The sequence below is a fragment of the Haliotis cracherodii genome, unplaced genomic scaffold (genome assembly GCF_022045235.1).
Source record: "Haliotis cracherodii isolate W230 unplaced genomic scaffold, xgHalCrac1.p SCAF_12, whole genome shotgun sequence".
In the NCBI taxonomy this organism is placed as follows: domain Eukaryota; kingdom Metazoa; phylum Mollusca; class Gastropoda; order Lepetellida; family Haliotidae; genus Haliotis; species Haliotis cracherodii.
Window position 1 is genome coordinate 6,368,363 of NW_027266267.1, and position 22,404 is coordinate 6,390,766.

Here is a 22,404-nt window from a genome sequence, read left to right on the forward strand (position 1 = left end):
GTGTACGTGGCGGGTACTACCGGCAGGGAAGGACATGCCTACCTTTTCCTCTATCACCTGGTGTCATCACTTATTGTCAGTGGTCCATTCACTTTCACAAGCATGACTGTTTGAACTTTGCAATCGCAAGGCATTCACATTATCAAAGCGTAAATTGGAAAGATCTCTTTTTCCGTGTCCGCGGGCATCTTATCATCAGCTATTTGAAAGAAATTGGTCTGTATAATAAATTTTAGATATGTATGTGAATAAATAAACTCTTTTTTTAAATTTGGTGTGATGTTATATGCAACTGACTTTATTGAAGGCTCTGTCCAGGAGGTTAAAGTACTGTAAATTTTTTGTCCCCCTGTGTGACACGTAATCCTATCATAATCGATGTAACTATCATCAACCAGTGTTTTTAAGTCAACTCATTGCTGAGTATTTTTTTTTATATTGGCTAGCATTGTGCACAGCCACCATTGGCTAAAGTGATGACGTAAATCCTGCTGGGGTACCATGCCGAGCTACTGTAAGCACTATGATCCCTAGCGAGGTGGCCTAGCTTTGGTTTCTGGTGGCCTTTTGCCCGTGTTTTAAAACTTCATACATGATATTGTTATTCTCAAATATGTTTGATGAATAGCTTTTAAGTTTAGTATGCTCGAATATGTTTAATAAATCGTTTTTGAATATGACATTGCATAAATATCTGAATTGGGTATATATTAACTTGGTCTCGTCGCTATATGGCTGAAATAATGCGGATGCGACGTTATATTTCATCTCGCTCACTCACTCATTTTCACATCAAGTTTGACCTTTACTCCACATTGTGACCTTTATCTATGGATAGCATTGACTGGTTTTTATCTTGCAATGGAATTTATGTTTATGGTAATTCTTAATAATTGTAATAGGATTTGTCTCTGACTATTTCAGTTGTATGATCTGAGTCGTCTTATTTGAGTATTGCTTAATTACCTTGTTGAACAGCTTCATTGTAATGGCTTTGTGTTAATAAAACCTTAAACTATCAGTTGGTCGATCATTATCAGTGTGACCTAATGCAATTTTTCTGTCTAGTTATTTATTTTACGTAGTCAAGTGTTTATTCACGACAGGTCTTAAAAATATTCTGACACTTGTGTTGGAGCTTTATTCCTGCTTCGGTGGCGGCATTTTATATAATCTCTAAGATACCGATGCCGTTTATCACAATACCACTATATTTAAGAATTGACCTTCGTTTTGGGTGAGTTCATTGGAGTATGAACCTTCAAAGTGTGAGGGCCAAACTGTATGAACGTCGGAGCTTGACACACTATATAGTATGGATCTCGACCCTTTGTAGAGGCACATTCTTAAAAGGTCATGAGTAAGATCATCCTCATTGGCAACTGCGCCAGATGCAACGGAGATGTTGACGAGGTACTAAATGGTCTGGTCGTATTACCATATTTGGAACATGGAAAGCAATCTTAAAATGTATATCCATGAACATTTACGCCAGCGATTTATGGGCACATGGAGCTGAGATTGGAAAGCTGAACGTCTTGTTGTGAAAAATAAATGTTGTGAGCGTTCATGAGGACTTGCGTTGTCATTATCGAGGTATCCGGTACGATGCCAACTTCTACCCGGGCCATGTACATAGTAATTTCTTGGAATGTACTGTTCATGCAATTCGGCCTACAGCGTGCATACACACAAGAAATGATACTCATCCTCAACGAAACCTTTTCTACATACATTGCAAAACCTTTCATTTCTTGGAACATTTGTATATCTGCCAGACTCAATCTTTAGTTAGTAAGAACTACATCTAAACTTTGATAATGCTACACGAAATTTATGAATAGAAATAATATACTTAATATAATACTCTTGACACACTATAGATTTATACAAAGAGTAATTTAATGTTATTGCACTATGTGATAAGGATGCATGCCAGTCTTGCTGAAAAATACATTTTGAAAATTATTGAATACTGCCAATGCTTTGATTATCCCCAACATAGACAAATCCCATTTTAAATAATGCATTTCTTAACTTTGAAGCTCAATTGCTTTTACCATGACTCATATTTAGCAATATGAAATTATAGCATTTCTTTGGTAGTCGCGAATCTGGCATGGATAATAATTTGTACCAATATTTTATACACCGCTTGTAAGCATAAATATATACAGAGTATCTCAGTGTACAACACGATTTGGAGTTGACAAGTCAATTTCGACAGCATATAATAAAATTGACATCACTTTTCTATCTAAAACTTTGAAGAAAATATCATGTTGCAAAGATCTAAGTTTCAACAGATATTTTAAGATACCAAATAAAGCCTTTATAGATTGCAAAGAAGAATTTGTAAAGTGCATATTCCAGGTTAACTTACAAGCAAAAATTAAACCCAAATACTTGTAAGATGAAAGACATTAATTGGATTGCCCTCAAAATACCATTCCTCACGCCTAGAAAGGATACCACCGTTCTTAAAAATACACAATTTTAGTTGTATCTTCATTTACGTTTAGGTCATATTGATGACAAAACTGTGAACACTATAACACGCTAATTCGTTTTTGTAAACCTCCAATGGTGTCGGATGAAAGAACAACGTCATCCGCAAACAAAAGTAAGAATTGATGAGTCAAGCCTGGATGCAACTGGATGCCAGGATAGCAGGATTTTTCTACTTCATCAACAAGATCATTAATAAACAATGAAGACAGCAAGGGGCTTAAGACACATCCCTGACGAACACCACTTGCTTGATAACCGTGTTAGAACCTTCACCGAAACGTCGCACTTAATTGTAATAAAGAAGTTGTTCATACTTAGAACTCCAACTTCTAAATGCCTATCAGAGAAGTTAGTCAATAACGCTTTTACTAAACTGACTTATGAAAGTAAAGTCACTGGTACATGCATCATGCAGCGACCATTCATTATAAACAGGTGAAGAGCTTAAAGCCAAAAGGGGCCAAATGCACTTTGGCCCTTTTTGCACATTATTGCATAAATCATGTAACCTGGGTTTGTGATGGCAATACGAAGGTCCAACACAGGCTACGAGTGTGAGTCTTCATTGCCTTAGTAATATAATGACACCCTGTAATGTACAAAACAATAAGATTATATAAACAGTAGTACACAGGTTTCATACCCACATATATTAATACAATAAAAAGCGACCTTTCATTTAATATAAACATACGTCTATATTTCGTACATGAACATGAACTTAATAATCAATGCTATATAAAATCTATATCTTAACCCTGTAGTAAACAAACAATTTATCAAGGGTGATAACTCGATCCCGACATTACTGATAAGATTACAATATATAGATGTTCCATGCTTCTGAAATACAATGAACATTACAAATACAATTACCACTTTGTTGAAACTGCTATATTAATTCATTAACTGATCATACATTTTGTATGGTACACTATTTACAAAATATATTTTGTGACATGACAAACATGTGTAAATCATCCGTACCCTGTGGGTGACATTGGGTGTCCTCTCCAGGCAGCCTCCTTGCGTGGTAGCTATGTAGCTATCAGCACACACCTATCTATAGAATCAACTTTGAATAAATATAACTTATAGAATACAATTGAGGAAATATAACTAACTACACATTATCATACAACGAATATTTGCACAACTATCACACAACCTTTCGACACTGACACCGCATCCAACACCGTGGAAGACTGGACACAGTTATGTGCCCATACATTACATAACCCCTGCCGAGAGGTTGGGGATGGTGGTTGAAAGCAAAACGAACAACCCTGTTTGTTGTCTACTAAATGCTGGGCGGCACCTTTGATCTTGCATCTATCCATGCATGTAGTAGGAGTGAACGGTGATCAGGATGGCCTGGAAATAAACAAGATTCTTACTTATAAGGCAAAATTAATCGGTCACAGGGTTTTGTTATGCATGTGTGCCCAGTGTATCCATACTTTACTAGAAAGTTTCATATCCACAAAAATGTATATGCGTCATTGTGGTTTATCAACACATGCATTACGCTTATTCACACTTGGTGTGGCAGACTGAAATTGAACATTATGATATCATCATCAGGGATAAAAGAGGTCATAAGATATAACTTTATTTGCTTTTCTGGCCACAAACCGTGGCATATGAAGATCTCACAAAAATAGTTTTAAGTTACATAGTCAGCAGGCTAGATTATTTACAGCAATTCAGTTCAAATATTGTGTTTAATGAAAGAAAACGTTGATACATTTAACACACCTATTTGTGTACTATTAAACAAACTGTGGACTTCGAAGACATTTTCACGTATTGTAATAATATCAAGGTAAAAGAATCATATCTATTTCTGAAATCCACGAGCATAGTTACTGTCAAACATAAGAACATAATCAGGGCGGTCAGTTTTGACCCGGTGAGTGCCTTAAAGTGGTTCGGTTGTTGGTTTGGTTTGTTGTTTTACGCCACACTCAGCAATATTCCCGCTATATGACGGCGTTCTGTAAATATTCGAGTCTGGAACAGACAATCCAGTGATTGATATCATGAACATCGATCCACGCAATTGGAATCGATGACATGCATCAACCAAGTCAGGGAGCCTGACCACCCCATCCCGTTAGTTGCCTTTTACGACAAGCATAGTCGCCTTTTGCTGAAGACCTATTCTACCACGCAATTAAGGTTCGCCTTAAAGTGAGTTTAAACATGTCAAACGTGATTGACCCTACATATAGGGTCATTTACTCCAACCTTCTAACTGTCAATCGTCTTTACAGGACCACAATTTTTGTTATATTTCAAATCCCTCCTGTCTCTATGTCTTAAGTTTTTAATCGGTAGCTGCAGTCCAAATTTATCAAATTATTCATCTCTTGTTGCAAACTTGACTGATTTGTTTATACAATAACAAATCTAATTGATCATGCAGTCAGGCACCAGTATAAGTAATGTAAAAGCAGCCATGTTTCACATAGTCCAAAAAGCTGGCAAATATTTCGCTATAGTATTTATGGAAAATGCTCGTGTTACGTGACATTTAAACTTACCCACAGGCAATACATTTATCGAGAGAGTGTAGCACAGTTTTATTAAAGTTTTATTTACAATGAGATAAACCATAATGATATTAAAATTAAAAGTCATCCTCACTTGGCAAGTTTACTAAGATGTCACCAGTTGAAAGATGTCACAGATAAACAAGGATTCTAACTAAGTTTGATCGTCACAGGTTTATCCCCACTTTGCCAGCACACTGCAGAGGATTAACAGTTACTGTGAGTGAGTGAGTATTGTTTTACGCCACTTTTAGCAGTTATGCCAAAAACGCTCACAGTAGTTTGTGAGTAAACTGAACTGAGGATTTACAAGTATCCATCACAACTTACGAAAGCAAACATGTGAATAATCTCAGTTCACTGAAATTTAAATAATTACGGAACTTGCAGTGACCTGTTAATAAGCAATCAGTGAGATAGTATATAAATACTGGAAACGCTAAACAACTTCATAGTAAATAGACAAGTGCACCTGTGAATGGCGTGGTGGCCGTAGCCTTGTGTATCAAGGTTTTTAATATCGAGTGAAACAAGGATGACTTGCCAGCCTTCACTGGAAATGCTGCATGCTGCATGTCCAGCCTCCACCAACACCTCTCGTGATCTTTTCGTGATCCCGAGCCTTGCGGATAACCATTGTCATAACATGATTGAGTGGCTTCCTTCCATCAGCTTGAAAGGATTACCCACAAAGAAAAAATGGATTAAAATCCTAAAGATATCCTATCAACACGTCATACGTGCTCACCACCAATTTCCTCTAATACTAAACTGTGACCTTTGGTATTCCCAGCAATACTCACCATGGGCATTGGGCAAATGTTAAAATCACAAACCCTAATGGGATTCTGTCGACATGGTCACACCAGGTGATTGTTAAGGTCTCAAATTCTATCAACAGTGAGACAACATGGATGTTCATATTCATTTCCAATATCCTCTCTGAATTAGTGATAAATGCTCCCACAGAAAATTTTCTCTTAATAATTCTTACAAAATACCAAACAGAAAGAGGGGTGTGGGGTGTGGGGAAATGTGACATATTCTTACGTGAAATATAAGACATAAGTAGTGGTGACTGTTCTATCATAATTGAGGGGGCACGGGTGGCCCAGTCGTCTAAGGCGCCGCGATTCGCTGTGCAGAGTTGCGTCCCTTGGGCACGCCAGAAACCTATGATTGTGGGTTCGAATCCCGGTTCGCCCCGATTATGTTTCTAGGTTTGTCAGCACCATACCCGTGCTCGTGGGTTTCACCGAAGTGGTAAACGTCTAAGACCTGCATCACTTCGGGCTCTCCTCCCACATTAAGCTGACACGCCGCGATATAACTGGAATACTGTTAAAAGCGGCGTTAAACCCAACTCACTCACTCTATCATAATTGTACTTTTTAAAGCATAAATTTGCCTTATATTTGCAGTCACCTGGAATGACTCACGCCAATGACTCAAACGTATTTGTCCGCAATCCACAAACAATCACTTCATTAATGGCGAACATTTGCCAACACGCGACAATCGTGTCAACTCGGGGGTTCCCTCAGCAATAAACTCGCTTCTAAATTCACTACTATTCTACTGTCGGGTAGCCATCATGGCTAGACTGGACCCTCGTGGAATGATTCATGCCATAAAAGTCCAGCACTAATTAAGACGGGTCAGCCTTGTGTTTATGGTCTGGTGAACCAAGGTCAATGGCTGCTTATTAACTCAAGATTCACTTCTCACTGTTTTGTTTTATTTCACTATTTATTTGATATATTTGCCAACTTCAACTGAAGCCCGGTCCCGTGATACACGCATGGCAACGACTGACCAACGGGTGCTCAACGGGTTGAACATGCGCTGCACGCCCGTTCCATACGCGTGTTCAATGGGTGCTCAACCCGTGTGCACCCCGTTGAGCAACCATGTCACATGCTTGTTACACGTGTAAGGGGAATGAACTTTAAAGCAGTAGTTTATGTTATCAGCTCCTGTAGTAGTATCGTGGCAGTATGTAGTTCATGAATAGAACATATTTCATTGTAATCTTCCCCATTATCTCAATTAAACTTAATAGCTTTCTTTTCCTCCTGCTTTAGGTATTTTTGGAATTTAGGTACATCGTTGGATGAGGAGGAATGTTTCGCTAAAGTTACACCAAGTTTATTCGCAATATCAGATATATCAGTTAATAATTCATTCTCGTTTTTAAGATGGTGAATGCCAGATTTATATTCGCTACTTTTGATGTTTTGAATATGTTCAATACCTTGTGCACCAGGTTCGTGAATTTACTTTTGAAACGTAAGCTTGCCAAGACTTCCGTTTATTTTGCTTAAATGTACGCCGTGCTTTAGCATTTAAAAGTTGGAATTTGTTAACATTATGCACTAAAGGATGGCGACGGAAATAATGTTCAGCTTTCTTCCGTGCTTTTCTAGCTTGCTTGCAGGTGTCATTAAACCCTGGTTTACAGATGTGTGGATGTGAGGACTTGGGGATACATTCATCAGCTATTTTGTTTAGTTCATCAGAGAACATCTACAAAAGGATCAGGATTTTATTTGCTCGTACAGAGTAACCCGAACAAAGACCAGTTAGCTTTTGTGAAATTCCATCTTAATGATGGAGGAACATTAATAGGAGCTATTGTTTGATGAATAGTTGGAAAATCGTCACTTCCAAAGAGGTCGTCATGGACTGATCATTTCAATTCACTTTGCAAATTTAAGGTTGTAAGTGATAAGTGAAGGGAGAAATAGGTGCTTGTACCAGGACGTAAATAGGTTATAGAGTTATCATTAAAAATGGATAAAACGTTATCAGAAAGGAAATCTTCTAATATATTCCCTTTACAGTTTGAATCAGCACTTCCCCAAAGTAGATTATGTCCATTTAAGTCGACCATTCCATTTGATATTTCCATGCACAGGGCATGGCGTGACCAGTCGATTGATAGAATCCGGCCAATTCTACCACCCATCTAGGTGAGGTAAGGGTCAAAGTGGTGTGTTGGGCAACAGGAACACTGTTCATGGCTCCAGTGCCCTCAACCACCAGAATCCCGTGCTCCACCGACACAGGGGCACAACCAGCAGCAAACGGGGTGGCCGATTCTGTCGCCTTTTACGACCAGCAGTTGGGTGCTGAGGACACATTCTACCCCGGTTCCAGAAGGGGGAAGAGTGGTTAGCGCTACCCAGCACTCACCACGTGGATGTTGCTCTTCATGAGAGCATTGTTTGGAATGAGTTAAGTCCGGGATTCGAACCCACACTGCCTGAGTGAGGCACTTCATCGCCAACACACAAAGTCAGCGAACCATCCAACTCAGCCACCGAGGCATCAGTGGCAAAACTGATGTCTGATGCATTCCTCTGTGTTTACTTGTACCATACGTTCCCCTGGTTTTTTTCAGGTGCCTTGCCTTTGCATGTGACTACTACCGACGGTGGGGCAGGATTTCTCGTTCACCTGAATCCTCACTATTTGAAAGTGATTCATAAACACATGCTCGTGATATAGTGAGATTCATATTATCGACTCTGCGATTGGCAGATATCAGTTAAATTTTAGATGTCGGATTCTTTAAGAAGCACCAACCCATAAATTATTTCTTATTTTACTTTGGATTGTCCGACATTTTTACAATCAGATTAATTATGTATGTGGGAAACTATGAAAACCACTAACCCATAAATTATGTCTTATTTTACCTTGGATTGTCCTACGTCATTACAATGATGTACATTAGTTATAAGATAAATTATACACGTGGGAAACTATAAGAACCAACAACCTATAAATAATTTCTTATTGTAATGGAGATTTTCAAATATCATTATTTTGAAGCAAATCAAGGAAATGGTGATTCACAACGAAAATGGCATCTGTCTCGCCAATGGAGTGCGTCAGGTTATGTGACACTTAGCACAAATCAAAACAAGATTGCTTAAGAGGAGTTGGCTCCCGCCAAGTGAAACGTCTTTCGTGTGGATGAGACTCCCTCCTGGGATCCTTTATATCTAAATAATCTATAATTTCAGTGAGATATGTTTTAGCTTTTTTTACAAATTTCCAATCACCACACATGATAATTTTCTGACTGTCCAAGTTTTCCAGGATTTATTTTATGGTCTTAACGAATTCTAGCTTGTCTTCATTCGGTCCATAACAAAATAATTTGTGTGTAGACAAAATTATTTGTTGTAACATTAATTGCTACATAATTACCTTCCTGTTGATCTACCATTGTATGTGTAATCTCTTGCATAACTTTAAGTTATTTCTAGATAAACAACATCGTACTATATCTGATGAGATATTATAGATATCGCTCACGCAATCCAGTGATTAATATCATGTGTATCAACCAAGTCAGCGAGCCTGACCACCCGATCCCGTTAGTCGCCTTTTACGACAAGCATTGTGGCCTTTTACGGCAAGCATGGGTTGCTGAAGACCTATTCAAGCCCGAAATCTTCACGCCTGGACAGGGTCATACTAATCCCTCAAAGTATAGACCAATTCCAATAACCAGCTGCGTTTGCAAAACCATGGAACGCATGGTCAACAATAGATAAAAATGATACTTGGAATCTTATAATTTAATTACCAATATTCAGTCTTGATATCGAAAGAATAGAAGTACTGTTCACAATTGTCTCAGATTAAAGTCATGCGTTTCCAATGCCATTATATACAAGCAGCATGCAGTGTTTTACTTTTTCGAGTTAGAAAAAGCATACGACACAACATCGAAACATGGTATTTTAAAAGATTTACATGATTTTGGGTTGGGAGGCCGTTTAGCTCAATATATATCCAAGTTTTTATCAGACAGACATTTTCAGATTTGTGAAGGTTCTACCCTGTCTGATCATTATTATCAGGATCAGTGTGTTACACAGGGCAGTATTTAGCGTGTCACGTTATGCATAAACATAAATAACGTATCTCAAGTTTTAAACGATTTAATTGATAGATCTTTATTCGTGGATGATTTTAATATTTCATGCCGTGGTAAAAATATGAATACTGTCGAAAGGCAACTGCAAGTTTGTTGAAATAAAATCCATAAATGGGCATTAGGTTTTCAAGTTTCAAAATCTAAAAGGAACTGTATCCACTTTTGCAGAAAATGCAAACCTCAAAAGACCCAGAACTAGTTTTAGATGACAATCCTATTAAAGTTAAAAAGGGGGCCATGTTTTGGGGCATCATTTTCGATCACCCTTTGACGTTCTTACTGCACATCAGGTTTTTGAAAAATAATTGTCTGAAAGCACCTGACATGCTGAAAGTTTTTTTTATTAATTCCAATTTCCAACACTGGTGAAGATTGCAATGAAATATTTTCATTGCATGAGCTACACACCGCCCTTGAGCAAGCTGATGATACTGCAGCAGGTGATGATAATATTCACTATCAGTTATTGAAGCATTTGCTTGAATCATGTCTTGAGACACTCCTTCATGGCATAATGCCATTGTTGTCTCCATACCAAAACCTGGCCTTGATCATACAGATCCCTCAAATCATCGCCCTATATCTTAATCCAGTTGTTCGCTAAACCATGGAACAAACAGTAAACAATATATTAGTTTGATATCTGGAAACCAATAATTTTCTCACAAATATGCAATGTGGTTTCCGGAAGAATGAATGGACTATTGATAATTTAGTATGGTTAGAATGCTTTGTTAAAAATTCTATAGTCAACAAAAAATATGTCTCACAAATTTTCTTTGATCTTGAGAAAGCATACGATACTACCTGATAGCATGATATTTTAAAGGATTTACATGATTTGGGCTTGAGAGGTCGTTTGCCTCGTTTTATATCACTGTTTTTTTTTGTACAGACAGGCAATTTCAAGTTCGAGTTGGTACAACCCTGTGTGACTATTATATTCAGGACCAGGGTGTCCTGCAAAGCAGTATTTTGTCTGTCACTTTATTTGCTATTGAAAAAAATAGCCTGTCAAAGGGTGTATGTGATTCACTAGATAATTTTAATCTATCGTGTCGTGGTAAAAATATGCATACGATAGAAAGGCAGGTGAAAATATGTCTAAATTTAATTCAAATGTAGTCTCTTGAAAACGGGTTTAAATTTTCGAAATCAAAACATAATTGTATACGCTTCTGCAGAAAATGTAAGCTGCATAAAGACCCTGAATTATTTGTAAATAGCACCCCCATAAAGGTCTCATCTTTGATAGCCGTTTAACTTTCCTACCACATATTAAAGCACATACGTCTGAAGGCAAGGGGTTTATTGAAAGTTGTATCCAAATCAAAGTGGGGAGGAGATCACACAACCCTCTTACACTTATACAGGTCACTGATCCGTTCTTAACTTGGTTACGGCTCAATCGTCTATGGTGGAGCATATAACAGTAACTTACAAAGCCCCGAGTAAAAACGCAACATACAAAACGAATCGCCAAAGCACACCATTTCAATGAATATGTGGGTAGCATGCACCAATTTCTCGCGAAATGGAAAATGAACGAACTGTAGTTGGTATGTAAGTGTGGCCGATTCTTGGACCTACCACTCCTTGGTCAACAATGCCACGCCTAACTCAAATTCAGAGCTATCGGACGTTTGGAAGCGTCGAGGAGATCGTATAGCTGACAGAAACGTTGTTGAAAGGGATCCATGGGGTGGACTAGTGTCTTTATGGGCAGGGATTGGACTTAAGGCGAGACTTGGACCCATGTGCTTTCTGAATGTTGGTCAAGGTTGGGGACACGGCGGTATATCGACCAGGTGATCAGAACCCACGTTGTTCCATTTTTTGCACAACATCAACAACACATTTTCCAGCAGGACAACGCTCGTCCCCATGTTGCCAGAGCTACCATGGCCTTTCTGCAACAACGCTACATCCGTGTTCTAAAGTGGCCAGCCCTCAGCCCTGACCTGAACCCCATCGCACACTTGTGGGATTAGGTTCAAAGGCGTCTGCACAATGTGCGCCCAGTCCCTACAACTGCCGATGTGTGCAGGAGGATCCCTATGGCCTTCACAAATCGTCTGATCAACTCAATGTTCAGGAGATTTGTGGCAGTGATCAATGCTAATGGTGGTCACACCAGGTATTGACTGACATTTTGGGTAACTGTGTAAGCCCTTAACATTTGAAAAACACAATTATGTCATCTGCCTTTTAATCCATTAAACTGTCTTCAGTCAAATTTTTGTCAATCTTGCCCTATTAGTATTTCTTGTTTTTACTGTTGAAAATAAATAACATATATACTGCATACTCGGCTTGTGTTTCTTTTGCGTTTGAGTATAGATACAAGCCATAAGCAAGACCTGAGGCTTTGCCTTGGATATTGTCCCACTTCTCCTATTCCAAGTCTCTCTGTTGAGCCTTCTCTTGAACAACGCCGTCTGAAATTATCTTTACAATACATCACTAATTATATTCTTATCAGTCAAATCCAGCTTATAAATGCGTATTTAATCCACTTTACAAGGATGTTTACAATAAGAAATCATCTCTTGTTCCACCACTTGGAATAAGATTTAAATCTTAATGTCGTTTGCGCTGCTAAGATTATCTTTCATGATGTAGCTCCCATACAACTGTTTTCATCGCCTCCTTGGCAAATGGTAAGACTACATGTAGACCTCACATTAACCCGGCTTACGAAATCTGATGCAAATACACTAATAAATATACAAGAATACAATCAATGACGAAACACATATGTCACGTATAAATCTATATTTACAGATGGATCCAAGGATTTGATATAATCAATTCATTATATTTTTTTTTCAAATTTCGTACCTTGAAGTAGCGTTAAATTATTGTCTCCCTAAGAGGGTATGTAAGTCACACATCATTCGAAGCATTTGTGCATGTTCCTCAACTAGTTTTGAATCAAATCTGTGATATTCTAGTTATTGTACTGTCCTTCCATGACAGGTTTAATAACGCCTGAATATATGTATTATTAATGTATAAATTCACGTCACGATATGGCTGAAATATTGCCGATGTGACGTTAAATTTTAACTCACTCAATCAGTCACTCACTGTTTACGGAATCATGGTTTAGTTGCTTGGGAAGTTGCATATCGTTCATGTTATAAAATAGCGGCAGTTGCGGATTTGAATGTAAATCAAGCGACAAAACCCTCTTTCCATATCCAATAGGAATCTCTAAATAAAGCAGAGTAATACTATCCCCTGTTTTTTCCGTGCATCACATACAAGCAAGAGTGACTATGTGACCAAATCTGTGTGAGCAGGAAGGTTTCGGGGGAGGGGTGACAGGGGGAATTCCTATCTTTAAAAACATTTCCACATTTTGATCATTTAATGAATGGTATTTTTATACATTAGATGTCTGTTTCCAATTTAATTGATATCACCATACACTTAACATTGCATCATTTACATACTAAAATATACAAGGAAATGAATGTAAATGTATTAACTTACCACTTTGCTGAACCCAAACATGGTGTTCTTATGTTGCAATTAGTTTTGATCTTGTGAGCATTAAAGATAAGAGTCACGGAAGGTTAATGTCCATGTTCTCAAAAGGCTCGTTTTAACACTACACATAAATTTAGAATTGTAAACTTAATTGTCAGATAGAATTTATGGCATAAATAAAATAATAATATTGATAAGAAATATGTTTGGAATATAATTGGGATCAGTTCCATTTCAAACAAAGAATGAAAAGTGACAACGCACTGTATAGATTATTATTATTATTATATGTTAATGATTTATCGACCAGTGAAGATCCAGGGTAGAATAGGTCTTTAGCAGCCCGTACTTGACCTGAAACGCGAAATGCTTGCTGTAAGATGTGACTTACCGGATCGGACGGTCAGGTTTGCTGAAAGGGTTTATACATGTCATCGATACCCAATTGCGTGGATCGATGCTCATGATATTAATCACTAGATTGTCTGGTTCAGATTTGATTATTAACAGACCGCTGTCATATAGCTTGAATATTGCTGAATGTGCCTTAAAACAAATAAAATAAACAAAAACATTATAGATAAAGAAGTGTGGAGTATTGTTAAACAAGAGCTACCTCTCCTTGACGCCCTTTGTCGCAAGTGTCTGACCCGTACTTAAACTGTTGACGTCCTTTTTAAGCGAGTTCCTTATTGACAAGGCAAAATAATGACAGATGGTCATTTACTGAGTTAATATCATTTATTGCCGTTTGTTATTCTCTCGAAAATGTTTCATTTTTTAACTGTAAATTTCTCTTTTAACCTGTCAATCAAGACTGTTTGACAAAGTGACATTTTTGTTACATGACCTGAATGTATTCTTTCACTTCCAACTGTGGTCTCCTAGTATCCAGAATGATTTTGCAGATAATCATATCTATGCATATGCTTAACAATTTTGGAGACGATAAATATATTACTTTTGGTTTTAATTGTTAAGATTTTGCAAACAAGAAACTACTTTTTAAGTCGCAAATAGAAAGGGTGGAGTAGTATAGGTAATGATGGTTCTGGCTCACTTCCACTGGAGCGGGATTCATATACTTATACCACCACTACAGGAGGAATTTTTTATGCCAAAATGACTATGCGATTCAACGATAGTCATGAGATTAAACTAAATTGACCACCACCTGGAGTCTATGATATAAATTTTTATAGGTAATGATGGTTCTGGCTCACTTCCACTGGAGCAGGATTCATATACCTATACTGCTACTACAGGGGGAATTTTTTATGCCAAAATGACTATGCGATTCAACGATAGTCATGAGATTGACTCCAGCTCACCAATACCTGGGTCCAATCATTGCTTTAGATGAGTCTAAATGGTAATAAAAATATTCTTCATTATTTTTATCGATAAAGCGATATTCAACATTTTTATTAAGTTCTTCGTTCATTTTACTAGGAGACCAGACTATATAACTACACTCTTTTTGTAAATTGATAAGAAACAATTGATTACCGTATTTGGTTGGTTTGACATCACTGATATAATATAAACCTTGTGGTAATTCTCTCCATTTAATAGTTTTTTCCATTATTATATATTTATGTAAGCATTTGTCTAAATGTAATCACACGATAGTAAGCAATTTATTTTTAATCTCCAACCAGTTCTTTGGTTTTGGCACGGAATAATTGACGCGCTTGTTGCCTCCCCTGTTCTATGAACTTTTTTTTATCGTCTTCGCTAATACCACTGGTCTTATGAGATTTTGATCGAATCTCCTGCTTCATTTCATTGTATTTGGTGAGTTCCGACAGCACTAAACGAAACTCATCCTCGGATATCTTACAATCGGCCACTGCTGTCGAAATATGATCCTCGATGCTGTTCAACTTTGCATCGGCGAGTATCCGAATACTATCGTGTTTTAATGCTTTCTTTTGCAACCTACGAGAAATGAATTTTATCGCTATTCCTGCCAGTCCCGAGACTCCGGCGGTTATTTCCATGCCGAGCACGATAGGCGCGGCGATTATAGTTGATAGTAAACCGACACCGGCTACACCGAGTCCCATGCCAGCTACTACAAGAGCGGTGTCAACTCCGTCCAGAGCATTCACGGCTCTGCGATACTTTTTATACAATCCAAGTCTCAACTCCCTATCCTTTTCTATTCGATGTTTTATGTCGCTTATTTGATGTAATCGAAATCCATCAACAGTTTCCTTCATTTCATCGAGCGCTGGATATAAACTCATAGTGTATATTACGAATATATAATAGTCTTTAATTGGTCTTGCTTAAATGTTTTGAGAGTATACATCAACCTTATCAAATGTATATTATACGGCAAGAATATCTTAGAAAGAGAAATACTACCACTTTTAATAATTTGAACCCCCTCGAGGGATGTAACGGGTGATGCACCGACATGAATACTGCAACGTTGACGCTCGTGTTTCTTGAGCCATTTAATCGATAGACCTGGTAATATTTCGAAGGCATCTACCGGTGCATCACCGAACAAGACTTCAATAATAAGCGTAGAAATATTAGGTATTGCACTCAAGTTCTGTTTAATATCATCAAATTCTGTAACCAAATTTAAACTAACATTTTGGATTGCCGGACGACTATATAACATATGACCTGGTTTTTCTGGCAGGGGAGTGACTAACACACTTTTTCGTTTTGACGGGATATAGGCCGCAAGTACGATGCCACTATTTATTATCTTAGTTAAATTATGTCCCTTACCCATCATCGCATAAGGTGGGGTAATGACGATATTCAGTAGCCACTTGATGTTTGCTTCGACCATAGTCCATTTATTCTCACTGTTGTAAATAATATTGTACGGAGTGGTTTTAAGGAGTCTACTAACGTCGACATCGCTTAAATCTTCTAGATTACCCGCGAATGTAACTTCTTTCCGCTTGTATACATTATCGTGTAAGTGTAAAGCGTATAACTTACCATTGGTACCGGGTTTACCGAATCCTTCTGTGTCTCCGAGATCGGAAAGCGCAATTGTATTACATTGTCTTATCGTTCCAGGGCCTGATGCATCAACCATTATTTATAATATGGAGTGTTACACTTAAGTATCCTATATGTACAGGTCGGTGTTTTACATCTAATACAGAAATTTTAAGGTCTGAAATAATTCCCCGCTTTAATTTTTTATATTGTAATGTTGAGAAAGATTCCGTTCTACCACTATTGTATTTTTCATTTTTCACTGGAACACTTCTGAGTAGAGTTGAAGGACTTTCTTGTTGAATATTATCCGTTGTACTTATTTCATCAAGATGGATGCACAGCTCTTTATAGGGAACTAAATCGGGTAAATTGAGTCCCTGATCTGATGTCTTGATTACTGTTATTTCTCCTCCCCATCCAAGTGTGTATGCTAAGTTCCTGTAAAGCTTTACATCCTTTTTTCCAGCGTTTAAAATCAGTAACCCATTTGACTCATTTTGTGTTAGACTAATTCCATTAGGCTTAAAAAATTCATTATTGAGTGAGCATACGCTGTAATACCCATCAGGTATAATGTATTTTTGACCATTTATTTCTGTCTCATTATTATAACTTCTCGTAGCATTTATATTAGTCCATCGTGGATAATACGTTACATCGCATAGAGCGACTTCGAGTTGTCCATCCGAGTTATCGATAGTACGAAGCAGTTGAATAGACTGACTATTTGTTATTCCCAGGAGTGTAACATACATATCAAATATACAATGATACTATATCATAACTTAAATATGGAATCAGCCATTATTTATAATATGGAGTGTTACACTTAAGTATCCTACATGCACAGGTTGGTGTTTTACATCTAATACAGACATTTTAAGGTCTGAAATAATACCCCGCTTTAATTTTTTATATTGTAATAACGAGAAAGATTCCGTTCTACCGCTATTGTATTTTACATCTTTGACCGGAACACTTCTGAGTAGAGTTGAAGGACTTTCTAGTTGAATATTATCCGTCGTGCTTATTTGATCAAGATGGATGAACAACTCTTTATAGGGAACTAAATCAGGTAAGTTTTTAGTACTTGCAATCATTATTATGCCGCGTGTTAATGATACTGACCCTCCCAATCCAAGTGTGTGTGCTAAGTTCCCACCAATAATTATATCTGCGTTTTTATTGATGATTTTAACTGCCCCAGTGTCCTCACTTTGTGTGATACTAATTCCTTTATGAAATTCATTAATAAAAAATTCATTATTAAAATATTCATCATTGAGTGAGCTTATGCTGTAATACCCATCAGGTATAGTAGTAATTCTATTTTGGTCATATGGTATTATTATCTCATTATTACCTCTCGCAGCATTTATATTGGTCCACCGTGGGTAATACGTTACATCGCATAGAGCTACTTCGAGTTGTCCATCCGAGTTATCGATTGTATGAAGCAGTTCAATAGACTGACCATTTGTTATTCCCGGGAGTGTAACATACATATTAAATATACAATGATACTATATCATAACTTAAATATGAAATCAACTTACATTACTAATCAATCGATTATAGTAACTGCCTCTGGTGCTGAATTTTTAGTTAAATTCCCCGATATCTTTGAAAATTACAGGGTCACGGCAACTAGCGATAAAATGGTGCACGATTGGTTTCACAATCCGATGCAATTTTGGCAGAATCAGTTAAACTTTGCCGTATGGTGTGCCACAACGGGATGTGGCGTATCTCTTTACGCTCCAGGATTTGAACTGAATAAGTCTGTTATGTCATTTCACGTGTACTATCAGATTAGACGTATACTTAAAGAAATTAGTGCTCCATTACCGCAGGATCGAGCGTGGAATTCCACAAATAATAATTATGATAGGTCCGCGTATGAGCGTATTTGTCAGGAATTTAATGTTTCTACGAGTAAAGATTGGCGCATTAAAGGAGCAAACCTTGGTCTAGGTGTTCCTTACACAGAGGAAAATAAATCCGTCAAAGAAGAAAGCGATTATGTATATAGAGAACTTAATAAACCTCCAGTTAATTTTGGTAAGTTGTATAGTACCAGCAAACTTTACGCAAGAATATATGATCATTGGCATAAAACCGGTGATTGGTATAAAGGCTGGGAACTTTATAGTAATGATTGGAGAGGGGATATTATGAGTTTTAAGAGTGGTTTAATTTACATTGTTACAAAATTTATACAAATGAACGATACCGCAAACGCTTGGAATGAATTTCTTAATGATAAAACGGAAAATAATTTTACTAACCCAGGATTTGTAAGAGTTAATGAATCGATAAGAACTTATGTATGGGCAATTCTCGGTGCGCAATCTCAAACACGAACGTCCATTATCGGTTCTGGGACGGCGCTCGATGCGCAAAAACAGTTTGTCTCAAACGTGGAGGACGCCATTAATTCGCCAGTTGACATACCATCGTCTATAAAGCGTTTTCAAGATGCATTACAGTACGCTCAATCCAAAGTGGACTTTGTTTATGCGCCGGGACTATACATGTCTCCGGGTAATATGGAACTTAAGATCGGTCAAGTGATAGGCTATAATAATAAAATTGTTATCGCTACCGATCAACAAAAACCAGGTATAAATTCAGATATGAACGTCGAATTAATAACGCAAACGATCACGGGTGAAAAGGGAATAGTCAAGCCGCAAACACCAACTATCGCACAAACATCTACTGATGCACAAGTGTCACCGCATATTGCGGCTAAAAATCAACAACATATCGATGAAAAAACAGCGCTTGTAGTGGGTGGAGTCTCGGTTGGCTTACTCATGATTTGGTGGTTAAATAGTTCTTAGCGAATACGTACAACAGCCCTGCAATTGCTACGATCAACCCCCACAAGTTTTGACTAAGCCAAGTGGTGGTCTTAGCTAATAAATTCAATAGCCAGGAAACAACACTCCCTATTATACCGGGAAGTGCGGCCGCGGCTTTCTCGGCTAGCTTTCCCAGTGCTGAACCTAATGCTTTTAAATGCTTTTTTATCCACTCTCTTATACCGTTTTTATCGTTAGGCGGTGTACTACCACCTGTACCACCACCTGTTAACGAGAGAGTCAAAGTCGATATAATAAATCCCAACGCGGTTAAAATACTAGCAATTGTTATTCCCTGTTCTCTGAACAATGTTTTAATTTTATCGGCCAGTGTAGTATCATCGTTGAGGACTTGATCGATAGTTTCTCGAATACGACTGATTTGCGAACGAAGTGCCTTTCTATTACTGGAAGCCGCTTCGAGGCGGGCCAATCTTTCCTCTTCTAAGTTACGCAATCTTTCAGCAACGCGGCGTCTACTGAATTCATCGCCCGCCTGTTCGAGTTTTGTTTTCTCTTGAGCTATATGTTTGTCGATTTCGGATAGCTTGGCTATATTATTGATGAGTTCTCCCCGCATAGTTTGCATTGCCTTGTCAAGACCTCGTAATTCCCGAATACTGAACTCTGAATGTGGTACCTGTAACGTTGAATTATCGTAGTAGGTATCCAAGATTTCTCCGAGTCCGTTCGAGGCCACCATCGAGGCTGCTTCCAAATCATCTGTATTAATGAGTTCTTTCCTCATAGTCTGAAGAGCCTTAGTAGTCTTTGCGGGAAGTCGTCCATATTCTACAAAACCTAATTTATCACGAACAAACTCACAGCTATGTCTGCCGGCTATAGTAGACAAGGCTAGGGGCTTACGAGTACTATAATGCATAAGCTCAATATGCGGAGAGTCACGCACTCGCAATGTTCCTTTACTATCTAGCATAAACTTTGAATAGTCCCGACCTATTGGGATAACATAATTTTTATCTTCTTTTAATGCATCGTAATAATCATCAACGGCTGATTGTAAAAGTTCATCATTTACGGTTGGGATCATAAAGCTGGTTTCATCAGTACCCTCTTCGATGGTACTAGTATCAGTTATGTTATCAAGATCAAAGTCATTATGTTCAAAATTAGTCATTTTTATATTAAACATAGGGTACATGTTTTCAATATAACAATGTCTTCACAATACGGACGCAAGTTAAACCCACAACGCAGACTTCGGGATCCATTGGGGGTCAAAGCAATTCGTCAGTCTGTTACTATAACTAATAACCCTAGTACCATCGATCAGAATCAAACGCTTCTGGTTCGCTTTCCTAATCTCGGCGCACACGATGTGTTAGTTCCGGGAACTGTCCGACTATCATTTACGATTGTTTTGAATTCTACCGACGTTAACAGGGAGCCCGTTCAGAACTTAGGTCGTGCTATCGTTAAGAAAATCGCGATTAAAATTAGCGGTAATGAGGTTTTGAGTATCGACGATAGCGATGTATACTATTGTTACATGGATCTCTGGAGAACGGATAAAGAGCGGGAAAACTTACAGTACCAAGGTATTTGTAATAAGAACACATTGAGACTGCGCGTAGATGCTTCTAGTGGTGATGGTACCATCGTAAAAGATCAGGCTGTTGCCGACGCATTAGGTAACCGATTCTATATTCCCCTAGACTTTGAATTACTAGATTCCCACATGCCATTTTATCAAGCATCCCTAGGCGATAGGTTAGAATACGAACTCACTTTTAACGACTACGGTAGAGTAATCAGATCCGCTAATGTAGATGCTAGCTATTCCATTGACAATATCTCGCTCGAGTACGATATGATAACGGATCCCGAATTAGCCAGACAAATTCGTAACCAGTATTCGGGAAGTTTAGCCATTTTGTACGATCGCGTGCTGCGACACCGAAAGATCACGAGGGACAAAAAAGATACGTTGTGGAATATCAATCTAAACGTCCCCACGAGGTCTTTGAAGGGTATTTTAATGTTGTTCGAGGACCCCTCCGATGCGTTTAAAAGAAATACCGAGAAGTTCTACAATCCCAAGATTACGAAAGTAGAATTGACTATCGAGGGCGTTCCTAATCAACTATATAGCCAAGGAATGCTATCGCATCACCAGTGGGATGAGATTAAAAAACTTCCTTCTATAAAACGTTCTCCGGAAGTTAACGCAGTCGTGAAAGATCTGTCTCACGGGAGTGTATCGATGGGTGAATACCTCACCTCGAAGTACGCGCTATGGCTCGACATGCGAACAACGGACGATGACCAATTACACGGCAGTGGGAGGAGAATAGAAAATGCTAGCGAGGGTGTCACCATACAGATAACGAAGCTCTTCGAAACCGATGGTAAATTAAACATATATTTGTACGTGATTATGGATGCGCAACTTAATATACAAAATGGGAGATTCGTTCAAGCAATCTATTGATAATCTTTTACCTAAAGATCCGCACTGCGCTATCATATGCGGGCAAACGGGCTGCGGAAAAACAGCCTTTATTCTAGATATTTTAGAAAGTCATTATCGGGACGTTTTCGATCATATTATTATTCTGTGCCCGACTATAATCGTTAATAAAACATACTTATCGAGAGATTGGGTAATGAATGACGACGGGGTACACAGAGTCGATCCGGGCGATTGTTTACAAGACTGTCTCCGAGTATGTCACGAAAAATACAAAGGAGAATCAACCCTTTTCGTAATAGATGACTGCAGCGCGAGTAAAGAATTAACAAAAAAGAAAGATATGCTTTCGTATTTAGCATTCTCCGGTCGGCATACTCAACATAGCGTTTGGGTACTTACTCAAAAATACAACTCTGTCCTGAAAGATCTCAGAGAGCAGACCAAATGGGTAGCGCTGTTTCATTGCAAAGACCGAGATTCATTCGAGGAATGTTTACGCGAAAATAATGTCATTTATACCAGAGAGCAGACCAAATGGGTAGCGCTGTTTCATTGCAAAGACCGAGATTCATTCGAGGAATGTTTACGCGAAAATGATGTCATTTATACCAA